We start from the raw sequence: 25,868 nt of genomic DNA on the forward strand, positions 1-25,868 counted from the left end.
GAGCAATCATGCATTGAGAAGCATAGCTGTATACATGTCTACCTGGGCCCCCTCCCCTTCCCATCCACTCCAGGCCCATGACTGGACATTTGGGGAGGGGGTTGGGTGGATGTTGCCATGGTCATATCGCCTGATTAAATGTTTAACAATTAAAAAAAAATATAAGATGAATTAAGTCCAACCAATTCAGGAAACCCTTCCAAGGGCATCAAGAAACCCAAGTGTTTCACAAAGCCTTGGTTGAGAAAGCCTGCTATAGACCAATATGATACATTAAAGCCTAGAAAAGGCCTGTTTATTTATCTCCAAACTAATGTGGATTACTTAAAGGGTTGTTTGTGTTAGTTTAGTTTGCTCCTCCATAGAAATTAGTCATGACATATTCATACCACTTACTTGGTGAGTTTAATGGATCTCTGAATGATGGAGAGCAATGCAACAACAAAAGCCCTGAGAGAGACTATGTTCTCCACTGACAGTCGTGTAATAATGAAGAGTCTGTCCTGCTGATTTTATTCCTGGGGTGTCTGATAGGCTGCTGAGATGAAACCAGGCTGCAGCAAATCCCATAAGATAAACAAAGGCATGTGAAGGGCATATCCTAAGAGCACCAGAGAGAGAGAGAGGATAAGGAAGTCTGATCACAAACCAAACTCCAGTTGCCCAACAACAAAAGAAAGGAGAAAGGCTTTGTAATAGATTGAATTACTACACACCATCTCTAAGAATTTCTCTGATGGCTAGTGTGTGCATGGTTTATTGTTTACAATGAGTAAATCTTCTAACTCATTCTCATGTTGGATACATGATTTTTAAAATAGCTTGGGACTCCTGCAGAATCATAAGAAGGGGGAATAATTCCACTCAGTTTCTCAGAGAATTATCTGAACTTTCAGAAAGTTGAGCAGGTTCATTTTTCCTCCTCCCCTTTCCTTTAACTGATAATCAATATGTCATCTCTAATGGAGCATATTTAGTCCTGAGCCATTTTTCAAGGATATTCTCCCATATTTTTCTGCATAATTTTCCTTGATATGATACTGCCTTTTTAAATTCCCTTTTACTCTGTCTGAAACATTCTAGTTATTGACTACATGGAGGAATTGAATGGTCTTTACATAGAGGCACAGATTTTACAAGGTGTTTAACCCTTTCCAATAATAAACTTGATGATGAATTCTCAGGTTCCTACCCATAGTACTGTGGCGACTTCTAAAGGAAACATTTTGTGCCTTCTTTTTGGCTGCCTGATTCTGTGAGGTGACATGAATAAATTGCCCTGTGGTGGTGAAAAATGCTGTTAAGACACAGCTGGGCGGTCAAGTCAATAGATGTTGTGAGGTGGCTTACCATAGCTGCCTCCACATCATGACCCTGCCATTCCTCAAAGATCTCCTATCCAAATACTAGAAGAATAATTGGTTTTTATACCCTGCTTTTCTCTACCTGAAGTAATTGCCTTCCCTTCTTCTCCCCACAGCAGACAACCCACGAGGTAGGTGAGGGTGAAAGAGCATCTGACAGGACTGCTTAACAGCTTTATCAGGGTCGTGATGAGCCCAAAGTCACCCAATTAGCTGCATATGGAGGAGTGGGGAATCAAACTACCTCAGCAGATTAGAATCCACTGCTCTTAACCATTAACATCAAGCTGGCCCCTGTTTAGCTTCTAAGATTTGACAATATTCAGCTAGCCTGGGTTATTTAGATCAGGTTGTCCCAGTCATTGGTTTATTTATCCATTCATTTATTTCAGTACTTCTACATTGCCATTACTCATAGATCAAAGTGACTTATACAAAATATAATCAAAACATTATACTTTAAAATTCAATAGAATAAAAGCCCAGATACTCCACCCACATAAACAGCAAAAGATTCCTACAGTTTATGCATGCACAGTTCACTTTTGATTAGCATTGAGGTTGAGACAGTATTGCTTTACTTCCAAAGTTGTACCTGCACTCTGCACCTTTTTCACCCTCTGATTTTTCTGTTAGGAATGGCAGAAGGTGCATAATGGGAAGAACAACCTCAACATGGCTGGAAGACATGAGAGGTTGTAAAGGCCATAACTGGCACCTTGACTTGGAAACAAACTGACTTGGAAACAAAAAGACTAAAATGACAAGAGGCTTACTCTCTAAATGCCAACTTCATATTCCACCTGATGAATAAGTCTCGAATAGTAATTGCAGTCAATGACCACTGATAGACCTACAGGGGCCAAGCCCATTGCATTGAAGAATACAATAGGCACTAGATTGGGATGGGGTTGAAGAACTCTCTGGATGGCCTCTCCCTTCCCCCCAGGACCTGAAAAGGCTGCAGGCCCCTGTGCAGAGAAGTCACCAGCAGCTGGTACCTGCAGCCTCTGAGCCTGGAAGTGAAGTAGAAGGAGGAAGGGATGGTCAGGGGTGGAGGACGGAAGGTGATTAGCTGGCTGCTGGACAGATAGGTGAGTTGGTTGGAGGAGGAGGCACTCATGGACGGGGCAACCATCCTAAGTAAGTGTTAAGCACGGAGTGGCACTTACGTTATGAGACACACTCCTCCTCCATGGCCTTACCAGAAATATATTATGTGGAGCAGATACGGATAACTTTTCCATTTAAAACTTTAAATAAAGTTCATCTACCATTGCAAATAAAGCAATCTCTGTTTAAAACCCATACCTGAAGTCATATGGAAAATAGTCAAGGGAAGATGGCATCTATAACCCCTGAAGCTGCTATGCCACACACACTCTATCATCTTTCCCAGACTGGCCTATTATTAGACAGCCCCTCCTTAGCCAATTAATGTTTTTTTTTTCCAAATAGATAGATGGATGGATGGATGGATGACTAGCCACTGCCTCTTCCTTCAATCAACAACTTCAGTCATTTTTTTTGTTTTGGAATACTGTAATCCTGCATTGAGCAGGGGGTTGGATTATATGGCCTTTATGGCCCCTTCCAACTCTATGATTCTATGATAATTACGATGGCATGGATTAGTTTTAGGTGGCTAATGTGTAATGTACAAGTAGAAGAAGAAGAGTTAGTTCTTATATGCAGCTTTTCTCTACCCGAAGGAATCTTAGAGCAGCTTACAATCGCCTTCCCTTTCCTCTCCCCACAACAGACACCCTGTGAGGGAGGTGAGGCTGAGAGAGCCCTGGTATCACTGCTCACTCAGTGCTGTGGCAAGCTCAGTGTCACCCAGCTGGCTGCATATGGGGGAATGGGGGATCAAACTGAGCTCGCACTCCTAACCACTACACCAAGCTGGCTCTGGAGCATGTAGGTAAATTAAAGGATTATTTAGGTCTTCCAACCATGACTATAGAAAAAAATCCCAGCTGCATTTAAAGGACCTTATCTCGGGACTCTAAATCAGCTGCTATATATATTTATACGAAAACACAATTATGGTGACTCAAGATGCAGTAATGTTCAGTGCCAGGTCATCCTATTCCTGGCACTCATGGCCCTTAATTGTGTTGTTGCATTTTACTCCACCAAGACAATACTATTATATTGTATAGATGGCATGAGTCTATATTCAAACACCATTGGGGAGAAAACATTTTGTTTTACATAAGGTAACATTTTATGCACTGGAATGATCCTTAATTATTGTCCAATGTGAGAAGCACTTCTGGAACACTGGGTTTAATCTAGAGAAATCTAAACATTCCTAAATTGATTTGAAATCAATGGAATTTAAGTGTACACATACATGTTTTCTTTTTTCCTGGGTCTACATATACACAATGTAAACAACTTATGATAAATTGTAAGCTTCAATGAGGATGTTAAATATTGTTTGTTAGCTGGAGTTAAAGTGCTGAGATGATTAAATGAAAAATTGTTATATGAATAGTTCTTAACTGTAATAGCAAATGGAACCAGCTATCTTCAAAGGTAATATATACCAGATGCAGGAGAAAAGGTAGGTATAGGTAAAGACCGTTGCCTTCTTGCAGGCTTCTGGGCTGGTAGACCTCTGTTGGGAAGTAAAATGCTGGGCTTTTGTTTTCTATGTTACAAAAACATTTTCACACAATTCAAATCTTCCTTTTCCTCTAGCAACTTTCTTCACTTTAGAAAAGCTGAAGAAAACAACCAACATGATATAGGACTTAGTTCACCTGCTACATATCTTAAGAAAATGGGTTTGCAGAGCAAGATTGTGGGGTTCCAATAGCTATAATGGAAATCACACTGATGTCAGAATTTCAGAGAGATTGCTTTGGGAATGAAGCATTTTAGCTAACGTAGGCTACAATTGCCAGTAATATATTGATTGGTTGCACCAACTTTGTTATCAATTATCATTGATTGGCCTCAGACCCCTGATTCTATCTACTGGAAATGGGGGGGGGGGAAACCCCAACCCTGTCTTATTTTTTTCTTACAGTTGAGTGGAAAGAAAATAGTTTATTATTTATTTAGAAAACATTTATCCCCCTTTCTGTTAAAAACAGAATTTTAAAAACTCCACAAATCTGTAAAATAAATCTAAGCAATACATTAAAACAGAAAGTTAAATAAGAATTTGAGAAGTACCTTAACACATAAAACCATAGTACTTAGATGCAGGCAGACTATCCATATCTGAAACAGATATTATTTTTTATTATTTACTGTGTTTATATTATGCCTTTCTTCCGAGTGGAAACCTGTGATGGATGTTTCCAGTTCTGCCCTCCAGGTATCATAGCCTGACCCCCAGGCTATATATATATTTGTAAATATAAATAGATAAATTCCATACTTCTAGTATCTCTATTGATCTGGCAAAAGCAGTAGTGAAAGGATTACAGTGTTTAATGAGTCTTCTCACTCTCTCAGTATTGCTCAATTAAATTGATTATAATATCAAAACCTAATTAATATGTTGTCATCTTAGAAAACTATTTCTTGCTTAGTGCAGTTGAATATTTTAATTATTTGAATGGAAGATTGTATTACAAATTTACAAAATCGGTGAATGACATAACACTGAGATAAACAATTCAGGGTTATCACAGCAAAATCCGAGAGACGAACAAATAACTAGACAATTCAGTGCAATGAAGATAAATGCAAAGTACCACTTGCAGGAAAAAATAATCAGTTCGGTACAGATTATTTTCAGTGGTTAGAACAAACTGACCACTTCTCATCAGTATTGTGCTGTGGTGCTTAAAAATTGTACGTGTATTGTATTAGGTTTTCCAAACCTCCAGGATGACTAATAAATATGTTACATGAGGCTAGAATAAGTGAACTCCATTTGGCCTGGAAAAAGATGGATAACAATGGAAAAGTTGATGAGTTTAAAACAATTATGGGGACATGGGTGACATATGTTCATTGACCACTCAGGATAAATATAATAAATAAACAAATAAATAAATAAGTTAGGTTCAGATGATCTCAAATTAAGATTCAGCATCATTATGGGGAGAAATTAGGGGGTTCTGTTGTAGAATGAACTTCCAGGGAGATTCTGGGATTTCTTTTCAAAAGTCTGGACATTATTATTATTATTATTATTATTATTATTATTATTATTATTATTATTATTATTATTATTATTATTATTATTATTATCTTTCGATTTATTGCCCGCCACTCCCTTACGGCTCGTGGCGGGTTAATTTCTTGGGAACAATTTAAGATTAGAAGAACACATGACTCAATCCATTCCAACTTTATATACCGTGAGTAATCCTTTATTATAATTCTATAATATGCACTGAACATCCAGATTGAAAGTTTCAGTGTTAATGGTGCACATTTCACACTTCTCACATTTGACCTACAAATGCTATTTGTTACTCACTTGCTATAACAAGAGAGTTTCTGTTTCCCTAGATACTCCTGTGTTTAAATGGCTAAGCTTATAGTCATGGTTTTGAACAATTTAACTTGAAGACCTTTCATTATTTATTAGCAGTAGTTCAAAGAGAAAGAATATGTCTGAACATTTGCTTTGGGGATGATTTTACAGGATAGCCTGTCAGCTTATTTGCACATTGTCTAGTCTTTTTTCTGGATCACAGTTGCCAAATAGTACTGCAAAATACTGCTGATCATATGCTATAAAATTGTGACACCTTAAATTAATCTAATGGAGTAAGTGCTAAAGGTGCTGTGTATAGTCACTTCCCTACTTAGAAGTAAATTTCTGAATATCACATATTCGAGGTGTTCAAAAGGAAACATTTTCCATCCATGCTGTTGAAAATAGAATGCTCCTTGGTCATTCTTCTGTCCATACATCTGTATGTCTGTACATCCACACATCCATCCATCTATTTATTTGGAACACTTATAAACTACCTCTTCAGAGACCTGCTCAAATAAAACAAGGTAAAAATAATAAAAGATACATCAAATAAAATTAAGAATTAAAACTCAGAAGCATAAAAGCACACAAGCATTCCAAAGCATAAAAAAACATAAAAACATATAAACAGCAGATCAACTCTCTAGTTAGATACCGGAGTAAAAAAAAAATACAAATGTTTTGGGCTGGCACCTAAAGGAGTAGAGCAGATGCCAGGCAGTCTTCACTGGTGGTGCCACTGAAAAAGATGCCTTCTCAAATCACTACCCAAGTGGAAGTACAGACTTGTGAGCAAGATTCTGCTGGTATGCTGGAAAAGACAGGAAGATATCCTTCAAATAGCCTGGCCCAAATGATTTATGACCTTAGAAGTAAGGTTCTCAATTTAATAGGTAAGAATTAACATTTTGAATTGTGCCTGGAAACAGATGGGCAGCCAATACAAACTTTTTGGCAAGCTAGTGATGCAATCCCTGATTCCAGTTCCTGACATAGCCTGACTGCTGCACTTCTGTCTAAGCTGAAGTTTCAGGATTGTTTTTGAAGGCAGCTGCATGTAAGACTGCATTGCAACAATCTAACTTGGATATAATCAGAGCTTGGGTCACTCTTGCCATTGATATGGGAGATAGGCGAAAAGATTATATAGCATATTGTGTGACAGATTTAGATGTGTTGCAAATGAGGAAGCAATATGCAGACAGGGAACTCTGAGCTCTCTATATTATAAAGCAGGGGGTAGTCAAACTGCGGCCCACCAGATGTCCATGGACTACAATCCCCATGAGCCCCTGTCAGTGTTTGCTGGCAGGGGCTCATGGGAATTGTAGTCCATGGACATCTGGAGGGCCGCAGTTTGACTACCCCTGTTATAAAGGATCACACACAAGAGAGTCAATATGAGCAAGTTCTCTGTCTTCACCAGCACACTGCTGCTAGGGATGGGTGATTTAGTTCGGATAAGGAGAAATGTACCTGAATCAATTTCGGGTATTTTTTGGCCTTATCCAAGCTGAAGAAAAAATCCCATCAGTTTAAAGCAGCCGATCACAGATGCTTGAACTGATTTGGGCTTGATTCAGCATTGAAAAGTACCCTGCAAAACAGCTGACAATCAACTGTTTGTCTGGGTATTTCAATGCCTCCTGTACAGGCCTTCCTAGATGCAGAGAGCTCTCTGCCGCCTGGGACAAAGGGAGGGGCAAACAACTGATCCTGAAAGATCAGCTGTTTGGGAGCTCTTTATATATTTCCTTCTACCACCCAGAGATTTCCCAGGCAGGGAGGCTCTATCTTCACCACCTGGAAAGAGTCTATGTGGTGAGGAAAGAGCTGCCAAACAGTTGATCTTAACATCTCACACCTGCACTTCCCAAGCCTTCTGGAACCACTTCCTTCTGGAGCTGGCTGCTAGCTCACATAGGGGAATGGAAGTGCAGGGAATCCTGTGCCTGCTCTCTGCAATGTTTAAAAAGCCAACTACTGACTCACATTGGAGAAGGGACTGGGAAAGAGCCTGATGGGAGCTCTTAGATGCCTCTTTTCCTGCCCCAGCCTCCCCACAGCTCTTTTTGCTGAGAGGGAAGACTGGGAGGGAGGGAGGGGGGGGTACAGCTGCCAAACAGCTGATAAACAGCTGATACTGATGGATCATCTGTTGGGATTCTGAAAGCATTTAAAGGGACTGAGATCCAGAAAAACCCATGTATATAGGGGGGAAAGGTACTTTTCAGGTTTGAATCTGAACCAGTGATTAGTGATTTGGCCATTGTGGATCAGGACAAATGTGAAATGTACCGCATTGTTTTTTCTTTGCACATGCCTAACTGCGGCTGAAATGGAGACACAGTTGCAGATTATTAGGCCACCCATTTTGCATGGGCTCCACCCTGTTCTTGAGCCCATGTTGAAAAACGCACTAGGGAAATGGAAACTGTGGGCAAGCTTGTCAGTTCTTCCCATATGAAGCACCCTGTTTTTGCTTTCTATGTACTTTGCAATTAAATGTTTTAAACTAATGTCCTACTTTTGTTTTAATAAGTGGCAATCAGCGCTTGTGAATTCTTCAAGTGCTCCTTGGAGAGACTCATACACAGCACTTCAACCAAAGTAGAATGAAGAAATGTGCAATCAGTGAGTGTTCAGCTCATCAGAAAGTCAACATGAGGTCAATGTTTGTCAGACAAATAATGATTTTTGTAACAGTAACGTTTAATACCGCAACCTTTAATTTTTTTTTTTTTACATCAAGCAGCAAACAGCAATAAACTTCAGCATACAGGAATAATGGGAAAGTAGGCTTATCATTTGACCTGTTAGTTAAGGGCTCTTTTCTGGTGCACGGAAGGCATCACAGAAGCCTTGAAATAGGACTCTTTGCTTTTCAGCTCTTCTTTGTAAATAGAGCCAGAATCATGTTGTGTCCATTCTAATGAATGGAATAAATGCTCTGGCTTTATGGGGGGGAAACAATATTTGACCAGGAAACACTGTATGAGGTAATGTACAGTAAGGAGAGCGAAGATGTTAGAGGAATGAGACCTCATTACCAGGAATAATGTGATTCAGTGTTTAATGAGTTAGGGTTTTAGGAACTGTTTAGGGTGAGGCAGGATTTTTAGTGCTCTCGTTTTGATATTGGACAGCTGCACTGTCTCATCATCAATTCCCAGCTACTGAAGCCTTTCTCAGACACAATAAAAGGAGGACACCTTGCCAGAAAAGGAGGAAAAAGCTAGTAGCACTTTAGCCAGAATGATAAATAGCCACACACATTAACAGCCCCCAAATTATTACTTTTTATTTATTCCATCAGCTTTTAACAACCCACACCCTAATGGAAGTTGATACTTCAGCCATAGCTTATTAATCTTATTCTTAGTCGAATATACAAATGTGTATGTTTTATTTTCCATGCATATATACAGTGGCCATTAAAGGATTTTCTGGATAAAGAGCAATAATACCAAGCAAAACAGAAAACACCAACCAAGATTAAGGCTATAAAACCCCTCGTGATCCAGGGCACACAATATAACTGAGTTCTGTGCTGTCAGATATGTATGGTTTACTTAAGAGCGATCCTAAGCAGTCAGAAGTAAGACCCATATTACTCAGTGGTGTTTGGTCCTGGAAAAGTGTCTCAGCATTGCACACTTAGACTTCTAGATGACCTCACCACAATGATCCTTGCTATAATTCTGAGGACAGGCTTGCAGGAATGGCCCATGCTGGCAGGGGCTCATGGTAACTAAAGCCTGTGGACATCTGGAGAGCCACAGTTTGGTCACCCCTGGACTATGTAACATGCTTCATGTTTCCAAGCTCAATTCAAGGTGCTGATTCTTCCCTTCAGGACCTGGATCCCACATATGAACAGAATTCTCTCTTCCAATAGGAAGCAATGAGGCCCGCAGTCTCTACTGTTCACCCCATTCTATAAACAGTCACAATTCAGTCTTAGGTTTTGCGGTGATATGGAAAAGTTTTCCTCAAGCTGGCATGGTCACTGTATCAGTGACCTTCAGAAAGCACTACAAAACTGAAGTATTATGGAAGCTCTTGGGGGTAGATGGGGCAATAATTGTTCTTTGTTCCAGCTTTTGGTTTCCATTTTGGTGGTGGTGATGCTGTTATGTGAAGTTGAAAACTGCCTGGTAAAAAAACTGTACAATCCCTTTAATAGAGGCTTAATCAGGTGTTATTTAAGATGTGAGGTTTTTGAAGGTTGAAAAGCTCTAGATGGCCATTTCCCCACATGAAGCCACTATTAAAGGGACAAGACATTTTTATTCTTGAAGCATCCCTACTGCTATGTCTGTTTTTAACACTGCTGTAAGTTACAACAAGAATTTTATGAGCATCATAAAGTAAACATATAAATAGATACTCGAGCAACCTAAACTCTGCCTTAAATATGCATTAAAACACTGAGGGTAAAAGCCACCTATATTTTAAAACAAATAATTCAGCCTGGAATACCAGTCATATTCTGGTTTCTTACTATAATTTTAACTTGAGACTTGAAATTAGTGTTAGGCAATTTTCTGGATGGATAAGAACTTTTTACTTCTGCATGCAAGACAAGGAAAGGAAGGAAGGAAAGATGTGGCAAATAAAAATGAAATACAATTTAAATGTATTTGAGGTTGCTTTAGACATCTGGCTCTACCATCACATGCAATAATTTAAATATAAAAAGAAAACTTGCCATTTTCAGAACGTTTCTTGACATGAACCATATGGATGCTACTTCATACGCCCCCTGAACTGTTTCATATTTTTGACCTAACAAGATCTATCTTTCAAACCCTTTTTCTATAGTGGGGTCTAAAGGCTAAATTTGTGGACAAGCAGAAGAGATTTAAAAAAAGGTGGCAAAATTATACAGAAGAACTATACAAGAGCAAGCTTAACATCCCTGATAACCACAATGGGTAGTTACTGACCTGGAGCCAGACATCCTGGAATGTGAAGTCAAATGGGCCTTAGGAAGTCTGAGCAACAATAAAGCTAGTAGTGGTGACAGCATTCCAGTTGAACTATTCAAAATCTTAAAAGACGATGCAGTAAAAGTGCTACACTCAATATGCCAGCAAATTGGAAAACTCAACAATGGCCACAGGATTGGAAAAGGTCAGTTTACATTCCAATCCCAAAGAAGGGCAATGCCAAAGAATGTTCAAACTACCGCACCATTGCACTCATTTCTCATGCTAGGAAAGTTATACTCAAAATTTTACAAGCTAGGCTCCAGCAATATGTGGGCTGAGAACTTCCAGAAGTACAGGCAGGATTTCGAAGAGGCAGAGGAACTAGAGATCAAAATGCCAACATACGCTGAATCATGGAGAAAGCTAGGGAGTTCCAGAAGAACATCTACTTCTGCTTCATTGACTATGCTAAAGCCTTTGATTGTGTGGAGCACAACCAATTGTGGCAAGTTCTTAAAGAGATGGAAATACCAGAGCATCTTATTTGTCTCTTGAGAAACTTATATGCAGGTCAAGAAGCAACAGTGAGAACTGAACATGGAATCACTGATTGGTTCAAAATCGAGAAAGGAGTTCGGCAAGGCTGTATACTGTTGCCTTGCCTATTTAACTTGTATGCGGAGCACATCATGAGAAAGGGATTAGAGGAGTCACAAATTGGGATCAAGATTGCAGGGAGAAATATCAACAACCTCAGATATGCAGATGATACCACTCTAATGGCAGAAAGCGAAGAGGAACTAAAGAGCCTGTTGATGCGGGTGAAGGAGGAGAGTGCAAAAGTTGGCTTGAAACTCAACATCAAGAAAACAAAGATCATGGAATCCGGCCCTCTCAATTCCTGGCAAATAGATGGGGAAGAAATGAAGACAGTGACAGGATGCTATAATCTAGGGCAGCCTTCCTCAACTGTTTTACCATGGAAAAAACCCTGAAACATTCTTCAGGTTTTAAGAAATCTCAAGTGTGGTGTGATCATGCAGAATATGGTTCACTATGTACACATCGACCCAAGCCTCTTTACTTCCCACTCCCTCCAGGTCCAACATTGGCCACTGGGGGGCAGGTCAACATGTATGGTCATATCACCCAATAAATGTTTTAAAAAATTATATATGCCGATCTACTCAGCCTTTTCGGCCCTAGCCCCAACCTGGTGGAACGAGCTCCTGGAAGATATAAGGGTCATGACGGATCTCTCTGGGTTCCACAGGGCCTGCAAGATGGAGCTCTTCCTCCAGGCGTTTGGTTGGGGCCAGTGTAGAGACCGGAGTTACCAATCTGTGGATCCCTCCCTGCCTTTTACGATCCCCCCCCCCAGGCTAACACTGCCTACAATCACCTTTGAAGAAACCAAAGAGTGGGAGCAGTTGAGCAGTGGGTCCACTAGGGAGTAGGATACCGACTGTGCTGCCATTGATTGTAAAGATGTTTTTATATTTTTATATTTTGTAATTTTTTACTATCTATATTTTGTAAAGTTCCAGAAGACGGCTGGGCCAAAAGTGGCGGTCTATAAATTGGAAAATAAAAATAAAAATTATATATATATACACATTAATTCACTCCCACCCATTTGGGAAACCCTTCCAGGGCTACTAAGCAACCCCAGGGTTTCACAAAACCCTGGTTGAGAAAGCCTGATCTAGGTTGAAAGCTCTATAAAAATAAACATTCAGAGTTTTATAAATTAAAAGTCTCTCTCTGGATAATTCATCACTTCATAGTTTCTAGTGGGAAGCCAAAGCATTCTAATTACTTCTTTAGCTCAGTATTCAGATGCAACAGGGCTAATAAAAGCATGTGAAAACCCGTGAAAGTAATATTGCTTGGCTTTGTGCTATGTACTTTCCCCCAGAAAAGACTTGGACAAATATGCAGTGTAAGTTTAGTCTCCCTCCAATATATTTTTTAAAATATACATTTAATCTTTTTTTCTTTCTTTCTTGCTACTTTTCCTGCTGTAAGAACCTGACAGAACTGAAGGGGAGGAAAATCCATTCTTAAGACCCTACAATTTCAGCCTTTGTTTGTGCCATTTTCCACTAAAAATATTTGAGAGGGAACATATCTGGTGTTTTTGTTGGCTCATTATTGCTTTCTCATTCAGAGTGATACAAAGGTTTGCTCAGCCTGGCTGGACTTTGATCTCTGGAGTTCCAGAAAGGATTGTTTTGAGTGATGAGAGAATGCAAAAAGCTCTTTGCCAATTGCCAATGCCTCTTGACAGAACAGAGTCAAAGTACAGTCTGATCTCTGATTCATGGTCAGAGAGGACTACAAAGTTCAGCATACTGCACACCACAGTCATCTTAAAATTGCAAGTTTTGTGGTAGGGAGGGGAACAGAAGTCAGGTTCCATCATTGTAAAGAGCAACAGTCCCTGCCATTTGATATAAAAGACACTCTTGATTAGTTCTTATGACCTTGTTGGATCCAAAAGTGCCAAATTTTCCTCATTTTAAAATATTACACTTTAGTGCAGCTCTGTAAGGCATTCATCTCTTATGTGGTTATTAAACAACATCTTAATTTATTAGGCCTTCCATGAAATGAGAACAACACACAAAATTGCATAGATTTAAATGTTTCATTTTCATAGATGAAGAACTGCTGCACAGTCAACTGTGTTTTTATTTATGTGATTTGTGTTTTAATTCAAATGTGCATAGTTCACTAGTTCATTTGACAGGTCTGTGGAGAAGAATATCACAGGACATTATAACAGATACTGGCAACAGTAAATTAATCATAGAATGGCATGGAAGGATGTTGCAAAAGAAATGTTGGGCATTTGAAGTGCTGAAGCAAGAAAGGGAAGTTGGAATTTACTACTCCTTGCTCACCACTGCCTGATTGCTTTGCTCTTTGGATCACACAGAGGGAAGATGTCAGCAAGCAAGTAGGAGGGCAACAAAATTGGAGTCCAATGGTACCTTTAAGTCCAATAAAGATTTATTCAAGGTGTGGGCTTTCTTGTGCATGCACACTTCCTTAGATAATGGGCTTAGGGAAATATTAAAGTATAGAAGCCTACGAATCAGTAGAGCAAGGTGACAGTAAACTGAAATGGGATGAGAGGGTGAGGCCAGGAAATTGGGCTGGATATGTGGAGGGAAACAAGTTGCAACTGAACTTGGGTTCAAATTCCAACTATGCCATGGAAGCTTGCTGAGTTTTCTTGGGCCAGTTGCACACTCTTAGCCTATCTATCCCACAGGGTTGTAATGAAGATAAACTGAAGGAGAGTAAAATAATGTAAACCACTTTGGGTCTCTATTGGGGGAAAAGGTAGGGGATAAAGACAAACATTTAAAATCTCAGGTCTGCCAATATTTTTTGGAAAAAACTAAATTAATCAAAGGCAGTCCTAAATATTTGCTTTCACATTTTTGCAACTGTTTCCACCTACCTCCTAAAGACTGCAATTGAGGAGGCCAGGCATACCTCCCTGGGGAGGTTGTCACATAATTTGGGGGCTGACAGTCAGGAGGGCCTCTCACTGTGGCCATTAATTCCTGGGCAGGAATGTACTGTATTGGAGAACACAGTCCTCCAGAAACATTGCCCCCCAAGACATTTAGGACAATTCAACCCATTGAATTGCACTCTGGAATGGATCAGTAGCCAGTGTATTTGCTGTAGTATTGGGGTTAAATGCCTCCTGTAGCTGGACATGACCAGCAGTCTAGCTAGAGCATTGCGCTAGCTGCAGCTACCAGACACTCTTAAGGGGTAATCCCAAGTAGAGTGAACCAGCATGCTCACCCTCATCTATTACTGACTCCAAGCACATGTTCAGAACACCTTGGAATTGGGTGAAAAAGAAAGATAGAGCTGGATATCATTCACATATTGATGACCCTGCAGCCCAAGCCTCCTGATGACCTCTCTTGATGGCTTCATAGCCTAGGAGATAACATGGAACCCTGAAGAACTCCATAGACCAACAGGCATGGGACACAGCAGGAACCTACCCAACCCTTTTACCAAGACTGACCCCCTATAGGATTCAAACCTATTGACAAGATGCCCGTTAGCCCCACCACTGAAAGGCAGCTGAGTAGGATACTATCATTGGACACCAAGGTGACCAAAACAGTCTCATCCTGAAGCCAGATTGAAATGGGTTCAGAAAATCAATCTCTTCCAAGAACTCCTGGAGCTGAGAAGAAATTAAACCGGGCTAATTCCTGCAGTCCACTGAATATCTTGACAGATTTTCAGTGTATTTGTCATATATCATCATATGCTACTGACTTCTACCTTTGTGTGATGATCAGCTTTCATGCTAAGGCTCATTAGAAAAGACAATAAAGTTAGAAAAAGTTGAAGGTAGTAGAAAAGGAGGGTAACACAACTTGATATGGATCAACTGAATAAAAGAATCTATGGCCTTCAGTTTGCAAGCTGCATCAAATTATTTCATCTATGGTTCACATCCATTTTATAACAAAATGCCTTCATTCTTCACATCTGCATAATACAGTGTTTGACTCTCCTGTAAATTTTTGTTTGGGAACAGGAGAATTTGCATTTTCTTCCAAACATATTCTGTGGAATTTCTTGATGGACTTTGAGACAAGAGCTATGAAAAACAGATGGACTAGGCAGACTTTCCTAAAGAGACTCCTTAGCATGGTTCAGTCTTCAGAGTAATGCCATCTGGATGCTGACAAAAGCAAACTGAGGTCAGTTATCTTACAGTTAACTTGTACAATACGTTTTTGTCTCATGAACAATTCAAACTATGATCTCCCCTAATTTTACAATTAGTTGCCTCAAGCAGGTATCTAGAGAGATGGCATATACATTTTCTAAATAAATAATAATAAACTAGTAAATCATGTCAGTGATCTACCTCAGGCTGGATTGTGTATCTACCTGATGCAACGTATTCTAATTCTTGTTCATTTTTCTAAGATTTTTCTAAGATTAAGTCATTCATAATCTTACTTTGATATAGGCAAAATCAGAGATTACTGATGTTGACTTGAACCTAGGATAAGAATTACACACAGTCCCTTTGTTTGTTTATTTAAAACCCACTTTTCTCCCTAGGAGGGATCCAAAACAGCTTACAATATAGAAAAAAATACAACAGGAGCTGGGAGATTGCTACGTACAGATCTTAAACCTAGCTCTATCTAGGCTATGGGTAAGTGCTGAAGAATGAGCCCTTTTTTGGTTCTTGCCCTTTGGCTCATGATGGCCAAGAACTTGCACCTCTGGGCACACCCAGGCTTTCAGTTCTTGTGAGCAATGGACCAATTATTCATAGGGTAGAAAGGCTGGGCTGGGGGTGGCAGGGCAAAGGGGCTAATCCTTGTTTACACGTGATGTTGCTGCCAGCCCCCCTCCCCTCCTGGCCCTGGCCCATGTTCGGGTCTCTGATGGCCCATGGCAAGAGAACACTGATTTTTCAGTGCTCCCATATTTGTGGTGGCTACCATCAGAGGCCAGGTCCATGCATATGAGAAGGCCTGGGTCTTCCAGGCCTGGCTCTCCCCCCCACACACATCAGGGGGACAAAATGCCCCATTCAGCTTTGTGGTGCTGCGGAGCCGAATAGTGCCACTATTCCACCATCATGCAGTGGGACCCCCATGCCACCCTGCTGTCACCATGACAAGGCACAGTGGAATATTCCAGCCTTGCAGTTGTTCGTGTATGCACACAACTCTGGGGCAGACCATGTGTGCCGGGGGATTTCATCCTCCATGGGTACATGGGAAATGTCGGGGCCTGCTGTCCCACCATGAGAAACTGGAAGTGTCACAGCACAGTGGCTGCCACCATGCATAATTGGTCAAGGAAAAACAAACTCATCTTATTCAGCTTCTGCTAGCCCATTCTTCCCCCTTCCTCTACCCTTTTTTTAGTACCAGTGGGTGAAATGTACATTTTATCCATTGTGAAAATAATGAATCTTTGAATCCTCACTACAATCCTAAAGATCAGTAGTAACATTGCTTAGTTTTTGATGTAGAACATATACTGGCCCAATCCCCCAAATGGAAGTCTACAGACATGATGTCCATAGTCCCACCCCCAGAGACCATGCCAGTGGCAGCAGCACCAGAGCACTGAGGCGTGATCAATGCTCTAGCATTGTTGCCGCTGCCAGTTTTCTGAGGCTGCTCCCACCATCCGGATGGTGGAGGCAGCCTCAGGAGACTGGCAGGGGCAGGGCCAGCACAGCAACACAAAATGCTGTGTTGCTAGGCTGGCCTGGCTTCTGTTTTGCCTCTGATGCTTCCCCCGCCCTTCAGAGGGCAGGAGAAACCTCAGAAAATGGACGGGGACAGCACTGCAATGCGCAACACTGTGCATTGCTAGGTTGGTTTGGCCTCCTCTATGCCTCCAAGGTCTTCGCCACCCTCTGGAGGGTGGGGGCAGCCTCAGGAGATTGGCAAGGGTGGGGCCAGCACAGCAACACACAGTGCTGTGCATCGCAGCACTGGCCCCACCCCCACCCCCACCCTCCAGAGGGCAGGGAAGCCTTGAGAAACTGACGGGGGTGGGAACAGCACTGCAACGCATAGCACTGTGTGTTGCTGTGCTGGCCTGGCCTCTGCTATGCCTCCAAGGCTGCCCCCACCCTCCAGAGAGTAGGGCTGGCCTCGGGAGACTGGTGGAGGTGGGGGTGGGCTCAGCCGAGCCAGCAGGTAAGGAAAGGGGTGGGGATGAGGGGGAGGGAGGGGCAGGGAACAAGAATTCTTGCCCCTTATGTGGATGTTCTACATAAGGGTTGAGAATCTTTGTCAGTAGATTTATATGTATTACAGTTAGACTTTTCTAGTCGTACAAACCATACCTTTTTTGATGATGCATGGCAATTAAATGCTGTTTTTAGAATAGAATGTTAAAATTTAATTTATATGAGTGTTTCGTTGTGTTCTGTAAAATTAGTTAAAGTAGATTATAAAAGGTAGTTTAGGCCTAAAACTCCATATTTTCAGGCAATATGCTTATCAGGCTACTATGAAAGTGGGCTGTTTCCTAGCTCCCTTGTTAGTTTCTGAAAATGTGAGAGCAAAATGAGTGTTACCTTAAATTGCAGCCGTATTCAAGCTGTTCCCTACTTGCCCTCTAGCTATGTAGACTAAGTGTGAATGGCATGCAAATATGAGAATGAAAGATTAATTTTTCCTCCCTTTAAGTATGAGGCATACAGCAGATATAAGGCATCTCAGCCAAAATGCCCCATTCAGCTATGCGGTGCTGCAAAGCACTGTGGAACTGAACAGGCTATTTTGTGTCCCTGCTGGACACCGTATTGCAGAGAGAGGATGGCCAATAGGCCAATGGTGCCTGCGTTAAGAAAGGGGAATGCTGAAAAATCAGACCATATATACTTAAATTAGTATTTGTTTTATTTTATATTTTTATTTTAAAATCTTTTAGTTCCTTTTCATTCAGGATTTTAAAACTGCTGTGGCTTCTGAAGGAAATTTTTTTAATGGTTTCAGACACTAAGGATACAGCATAACAACAGCAAAAACCCTGCATGTAAACAGGTTTTAGAAAAAACAAATTAACACTTCACTACCTGTGGGAGGACAATGTTCTATTCTTAAACATTATAAAACTCTTAAATAATCAGTTTGCCTTCAGAAGCCAAAGTGGGTTAGAGCACCACATGAAAGGGACTTTAACGTACTTATCCTATTAAAAGCATAGAATACCCATTTTATGATGAATCCCACAATTCATCAAAAGCAGAAAGCTTTACAGTATTTTATTTTACACATTTTCTTTATTTTTCCAGCCCTCCAACTAACTTCTTTATAACTGGGCCTATAAAAAGTGAATTTGGTATTAGAATGCAGGAGAATAAGAATGAGCTCTGCTAAATGATGGGCAATATATGGAGAAGAACCTAAAAAGGTCAAAATAAGGGAAATGAATTAAAAAAATGAATTTAGGTTCTACCCTGCAAAGGCTTAAATTCCTTTCCCTTATTTTGACCTTTTTATATTCTCCTTTTTGGTTTGGACAATATGAGGACAATATGAGGAGACAACATGAGGAGCCATTCAGATGGAAATGGCTGGTAATCTGAAAAAGTATGTTAAAAAAACTGGAACAGCTGTAATTAAAATTTTAATCTAAAGGGGGAAAATTACACAAAGGATATAGAAATGCTAGGGATATTTTATTTTATTTTATTTGCTTAGTTTTGTTTATCATTTGAAATCCATAAATTTACTTAAAAGAAAAATAAATAAATTTTCTCTGTTAATATTTCATAACTTTAAATTTAAAACATTCCAAAGTGTACTTGAGGGTTCTTTGGGCAAGTGAGGTGAAATTCACATAGAAACCAGTATAAAAATCATTCAAAATGGCTGTTCAGTTTTTCTATAACAGATTTCTGTGGGGATAAAACATACAAATTAATCCAAGTTTGAAAGTGCCCGAGTTCTACTTCTGGGGTAATGTCTTACATCCAGATTTTTGGTATTTTTCGTAGTTATTTATTGTTCAACTTGCATATCGTCTCTCTCAGCAAATCGGCTCAGGGTGGTTCACAACAGTAACATAAACTAATCAATAAAAGAATTAAAACAGCATAAATACTAAAATTAACAATTGTCAGCAATTACCTCCACCCCCTCCCCCAGCCTTCCTCCATCTGGCCTGCTGAGTTGGTAATATGTGCCCGCAGAGGAAGGAGAGGATGGAAAATGAGAGGAGAAGCCCATATATTATATATTTACAGCCCAGTTAAGCACAGTGCTTAAGGATAGAACATTGTCTTTTTAATAAGTCATGTTTTGCTAAATGGCAATTCTACACTCAGGTATTTTCTATACCACCTGCATCTGTATTACCTAACATCCACCTCAGTGAAGCACCAGCAGCATTTAATTTACAACTCATTTGTCTCACCAAAACTCAAGGGAAGGTTACAAATTACACCAAGTTCAATCTTGAAAGGATGTGTATCCAAGCCCAACCAAACTCAATAACTGACCGGGCACCAGTGGAGTGCCTGCAGAATGAGTGTGATAGGCATACTCTGCTGAGCTGAGGCATTCTGTACCAACCGACATTTCCAAGCTGACTTTATACCCAAACAGAATATATCACATATGGGACTGTGCTTTATTATGCTATAGTTCCTTATTAGGCTATTAGGCTATGTGGCTATTAGGACTGTTGGAATTTCAATGAGCAAAGTTTGGTGAAGGCAACCTTGAAGGGTTGTTGTTAGGCTGATAAACTGCACCAGTGTGCTCACTAGAGACAATGAGTGGTCATTGCTAGGATAGCAGGCAAATTTCCTGGGCATGTGCTTGGAATTTTCCAGTCCACATTGCTAGATGGGCCAGAGCCTACCTCCTGCTCTCTAGTAAGAGAAGGATCATAGAATCACAGACTCACAGAGTTGGAAGGAGCCAAACAGGCCATCTAGTCCAACCCCCTGCTTTTGCCTTGGAAGCAGGAAGGATTCTCTATTAGTTCTTTGTGCTCTCTTCATCCTTGTTTAGCATGTAATCATGCCACTCTTGACACCATGCAACATATCTTGCTGGATTGTCCCTTGTTTATTGTCCAGCGAAGGCATGTTATACCTCTGATACCCAAATTTTTGTTGAGTGGTAAGTTTGCCAATGTCACCTTTATTACGGCTGAATTTTTGTCTTCAGTTTTTAAACTTAAACTGCTTGATGTATCCTGACTATCTTTGTTCATTTTGCTAATCTGCTTTATGCCAATAAAGGTATTGTGTGTGTGTGTGTAATCATGCAGGCAAGCCAGCCAGAGGGGCTTGATTCTTTGTAACAACTTTTCTAAATTTTTGTACACTGCTTCAATGAAATGACTGAAACAGATTAAAATGATATATTTATGTATAATGCTTCCTAGTAAAGATTATTCCTTTTAAGCTTCAAGTGATGTGAGCCTCTTGTGGCTCAGAGTGGTAAGGCAGCCGTCTGAAAGCTTTGCCCATGAGGCTGGGAGTTCAATCCCAGCAGCCGGCTCAAGGTTGACTCAGCCTTCCATCCTTCCGAGGTCGGTAAAATGAGTACCCAGCTTGCTGGGGGGTAAAACGGTAATGACTGGGGAAGGCACTGGCAAACCACCCCGTATTGAGTCTGCCATGAAAACGCTAGAGGGCGTCACCCCAAGGGTCAGACATGACTCGGTGCTTGCACAGGGGATACCTTTACCTTTACCTGATGTGAGTTTGGTTCTGTGCCTAATCCACAAAACCAATAAATTGAAATGCTCTGTGACTTTGCAAATCTCCTTTCCTGGAGAGACTATTTTGACCCAAGCCTAGTCCAAATTAGCCAATCCCCTCCAAGAAGGACATCACAAGCTGAAGGCCGACAAGTTCCGTGATTTTCAAAACTCTCAGTGGCTTGAACAAGCTGATTTACTCTATTGCCTTTCCCCTCTTAATAGACATTTGACTATTTTCAACATTCTATAGTAATCTTTTTATAGTCTGCTTTTTATCTGCTCGACCTGTTTCGAATAGAAATAAAGTCTTAAATATCACATGAAGATGAAACTAGATCCAAATATAGCATTATTTTGGATAACTACTGTTTTAAACACTTTGCTGGTAATTTCTTTTGGAAAAGGCATTATTACAACACTGCTTCTTTGCCTCTTCTGGTTCTGTTTTTAGTCCAATGAGTTATTTTATACATGTTTCTTCTTTTTTGTGTCTGCTTAAAAAAGAAGAAAACAGTTTGTCAACAAATGCAAATATTCTATGGACTTTGTCAGAAGTAGTGATGCTGCTGGCACCTCCTAAAATGAGCATAGTTGGCAAAACAGTATTTTAGAGATAAATTTTAGGGTGTATAACCCAAATACACATCTATATAATCCACACTACAGTTTCAAATTTTTAGTGAAAGCATCTTCCTGTTAAAAGTGAATTAAATATAAGAATTAGGGTAACTTTGAGAGGGAATTAGTGAATATCTGCTGGAAAAAATCTGTATTTTTTGCAGTGAATATATTTGGAATTCTATTTTACAAATGCAAAGACTGAACAGATAGCATCTTGAGGACTTAGACTCCAGAAATCATATGCTCAAGCAAATATATGGATTAAAGTTTTAACAAGTGAGCCAGAAAGAGCATAGGTCTCTGTCTGGCTAGATTCCAAAGATGGTAGTAAGACACTTTAATTACATGATTGATGTAGGCTTCAAAAGAGAGCAGGGAATCTAAAATGACCCTAAGGTCACAAGCATTATCTGAAGAATAAAAGGAACCACTACAAATGGAAACTACCAAGGATGACTCCCGAGACCTCTGCCTCAGTGCACTAATCAATAGCTACTCACTTTTGTATATGTTAAGTTTAACAAAATCTAAAGCTATCCATTATTGAATATCACAGAAGCAATTACACAAAACATCAAACTTCTTTGTAAGATCAGCAAGGACCTAGAGGATACTAAAATAACCGCTGCATACAAATGGTGTTGCAGACAATTTTCTTCTAATCGGTGACCTATTTCTACTGGAATTTATAGTTTCAAATAAATACAACCAGTTGAGGGGGAAAATGGGATGCAGATCGCAGCATACAAGGATGAACAGTATTATCTAAGAAAACCATGTGAAGGGAACAGAAGTGACAGTTGAGATAATATTAAAGTTGGAGATATCTTGATAATTGTATCTAGTAATGGTAGGAGGAGAACTTAATTTCAAAATATAAAAAATCCAGATTATATGTCAGATAAAAGTTACATCAAATACATACTTGATAAGAACTTTGGGAAAGCCATATATTTAAAAATCAAATAAGTAAATAAATAAATAATTTGTAGTGCCTATTTTCATGCCCCCTCCTAACACAGGCAGTTGGTGAAGTCCTATCCATGTTCATGTTTTTACTTACCTGTAGCTTTCCCACATTTCACTATGCCTGCTTGTCCGTCCCCCCGTCATCACCACTGTGAGATATAGAAGTAAGAGAAAAGGACACTACTTTGGTAAATAGTTAAAATATTAAAGGAAGAAGAGGCCTTCATCCCAAATATTTTCCTGACTAGATTTAAAGCCCATTTTATAATAAATAAAATAGGCGCTAGATGGTTTCCCCCCCGCAGAGTCTGAAGGGCTCCACGGTAGGCAGGGACGGCGTGGGGCAATTCAACGAGGCAGGGCGCGGCGTCTGTGGGGCCAGAGAAGCCTTGGGCCCCCTGGGACCACGGAAGGCTTCTGCGGGGCCAGCCTGGGATGGAGAGAAGTGGTCGTACCTGATTGGTTGTAGTGCGGGTCCTGAGCGGCCAGGAGCTGCAGTGACAGTGGGTCGCGGCTGACCATGAGGCAGGTGACCACGTGCAGCAGCGCTGTGGCAGCAGGGCAGGCGTGTTGCTAGCGGCAGCGGCGCAGCTGCTGCGGTGGCGGCGACGGAGCTGGCGGCGGTGGTGCAGCCGTGGCACTGGCGGCACTGGGGCAGCTGCGGCAGCTGTGGCGTGGCAGCCACGGTGGCAGAGCAGCTCGGAGGGTCTTCGTGCGGCGTAATGGTGGGAGGCCATCGGCCGTGCGGCCGTGGCTGCGGTGATGGCGGCGAAGGGCGGGGACAGGCGGGGAGTCAGTGACTGGTAAGTTGCGTTGCATGAGTGGGGGTGGGAAGGGGGCGGGCAGGGTCGGCCACGGGCGGACGATGGAAGGGCACACATTCGGCCAGATGGGGACAGAGGTTTGGGGACGGCATGCGAGGCAGGCGGGCAGGGGTGTGCGGGGAGGGGGGGTCGCAGGGAGTCCCAGAGGCTTCGGAGGGCAGTCGCTGGGTGGAGGGAAAGTATGTTTCTTGAAGCTCAGTGGCGTGGGGCAAGGTTCCTCCTCGGCGGCCATCCAGCAAGGACAGAGCCCGCCCTAACTCCTCCCTCCAGCCCTTACTCTTTTATTCAGATCACAATAGCCTCCTGTGGAGCGGATTAAAGATAATGAAAAGCTCCCAGAGCTACCACAAAGGGATCTAAGAGCTTATGAATGATTGTTACTAATTTCAGATCATGTTGAAAAAAGTTGTGGCTTATTATTGAGACAAACCAGACTGCATCCAAATTCAGTTCACAAATTCAGTTCTCCATCATAGTCACATATTGAAATGTAATGTTGTCCATCATAGAGTTAAGAAAACCATAAACCCAAGGCATGCAGCTAGCTTGCCGAAGCCAACCAAGTCTGGTTCTAGTCAGTACCAGGTTGGAAAACTTGAATGTGAGAGCCATGGGTTCAAGCCCAGCCTCTTTCTTGTTGCTGGAAGAAGGGTTAGGCTCCTGGCCAACATTCCCAGCCCCTTGCAACTTTAGCCAATGCATCCCCTCTGATGTGTGGGAGCCTTTCTCTACTGAGCTTTGGAAAATATAGAAGTCTTTGCTGGGAGTGTTGTCCTATGGCTTGCTTCCCTGATGTCTGCTATTTCCCTGTCTGATACACATTTGATATGACCTGGAATGCGGGTACTTATCTTGAGGGTGCCCTGTAATGCATTGGTTTCTGGGCTCCTGCTGCTTATGCCACATGCCTCTATTGGAATTGCTGTTATGCAACTTTTCTTGGCCTCTAGTAGTTCACTGGGATGAACAGTAGTTGGGGTGATATGAGGTTGTAGTTACCACAGTGGTTGGTGATTGGCTGTGCCTGTATATACTCATCATCAGGCACCATCCATGATAACTGGCTGTTGCTGGGGGATCCATTATACTTACTATGCAGTTTGGGCCTCATAAGAGGTACATCCCCTACCCCCATGTTCCAACCAATAACACCACTATAACGCCAGCTCCTAGACACTGCTTCCACTTCAGCCTTCAGGACTGTAAGCACTCGCAACTTGTTACAAATAATTGGATGAACTACAGGGCCATTCCGCACCAGGATCTATGTGGCAAATTGGTTGCGGGACGAAAAAACGCCATTTTAAATAGTGGAATTCGTCATTATGCATACCTGCCTTTGTAGTGGAATCCAGTTGTGTTTCTATCGTTTCCCACAGGTTTCCGGTCTCTGCAAAAATCGCTAGCCAGGAAGCGATATTGCCAAGCTCGTCCCACCCCTGGCCATCAAGCAGCCAATGGGCGGCCGTTATCATGATCCCCAAAAGCCCCTTTCCCTTTAAAGAAGTTTAAAAAAAACACACATGTTGCAAGGAATCTGCATTGACTCGTTGCAACGGAGAGACTCATCTAGCTAGCAGGTGGTGTTTGAGCTGCCGTTTCATCGTTGCCATGCTCCCCCCGAGTGAAAAAAAAATAACACCCCCCTGGCACGGGCGTGATTTTTGGCCGAAAATACAGTAAAAAATAAAGGGAAAATAAACCAGCAAACGGGGCTGTGTGTTGTTTCGTGCTTAGTGACTTAAAACAGCTCTGCAGCCAGGGAAGCCTCACTGGGTAAACGAAGGCTCACCGGTGCATTTATCTCCGCTCGCTCAGAGAGAAAAAAATGGCGATCACTTCGCCGGAAGATCAGAGGAGAGAGCTAGGGGGCGGGACTTTGCAGAAACCGCAACAATGGTAACGCACAGAACTTTTTTGCTAGTGTTGCTGATCGGTTGCAAGAGTATAGCGCTTTCCGGAGGGTGAATCCACTTTTTTGGATTTCCCTGAAAGCGCTACAACAAAACACTTTTTGCGGATCGGTTTCAGGAGTGTTGCAGATTGTCAACGACGTTGTGCATAATGGCAAAACTGTAGCGATTTCAATTTGTAACCATTGTGCTATTTTGGACGAGTGCGGAATGGCCCTCAGTTTAGATTCACTCCTTGTAATAAGTCTAAGAGTGATTAGGAATATTAGCAGGATACATGGAAAATAGTGGGGGTGGGGGGGGACATAGATCAGAACAGTAATAAGATGGACAACATCCATAGTTAGGACACTTTCCAGCTAAATCTTTCTGACAGCCAAAAAGACTTGGCTAAAGGCTACTTCAAAAAAAAAAAAACCCTTAAGAATTAGTAGTGATTTATTATGGAGAAAACTGGCATTTATTAAAGCATATTTAGCAGCATAGTTAGCATTTATCGTTGATGCTCTTACAATGAGCTAAAAATAGAA

Source organism: Paroedura picta, chromosome 6 (assembly GCF_049243985.1).
Source record: "Paroedura picta isolate Pp20150507F chromosome 6, Ppicta_v3.0, whole genome shotgun sequence".
Classification (NCBI taxonomy): domain Eukaryota; kingdom Metazoa; phylum Chordata; class Lepidosauria; order Squamata; family Gekkonidae; genus Paroedura; species Paroedura picta.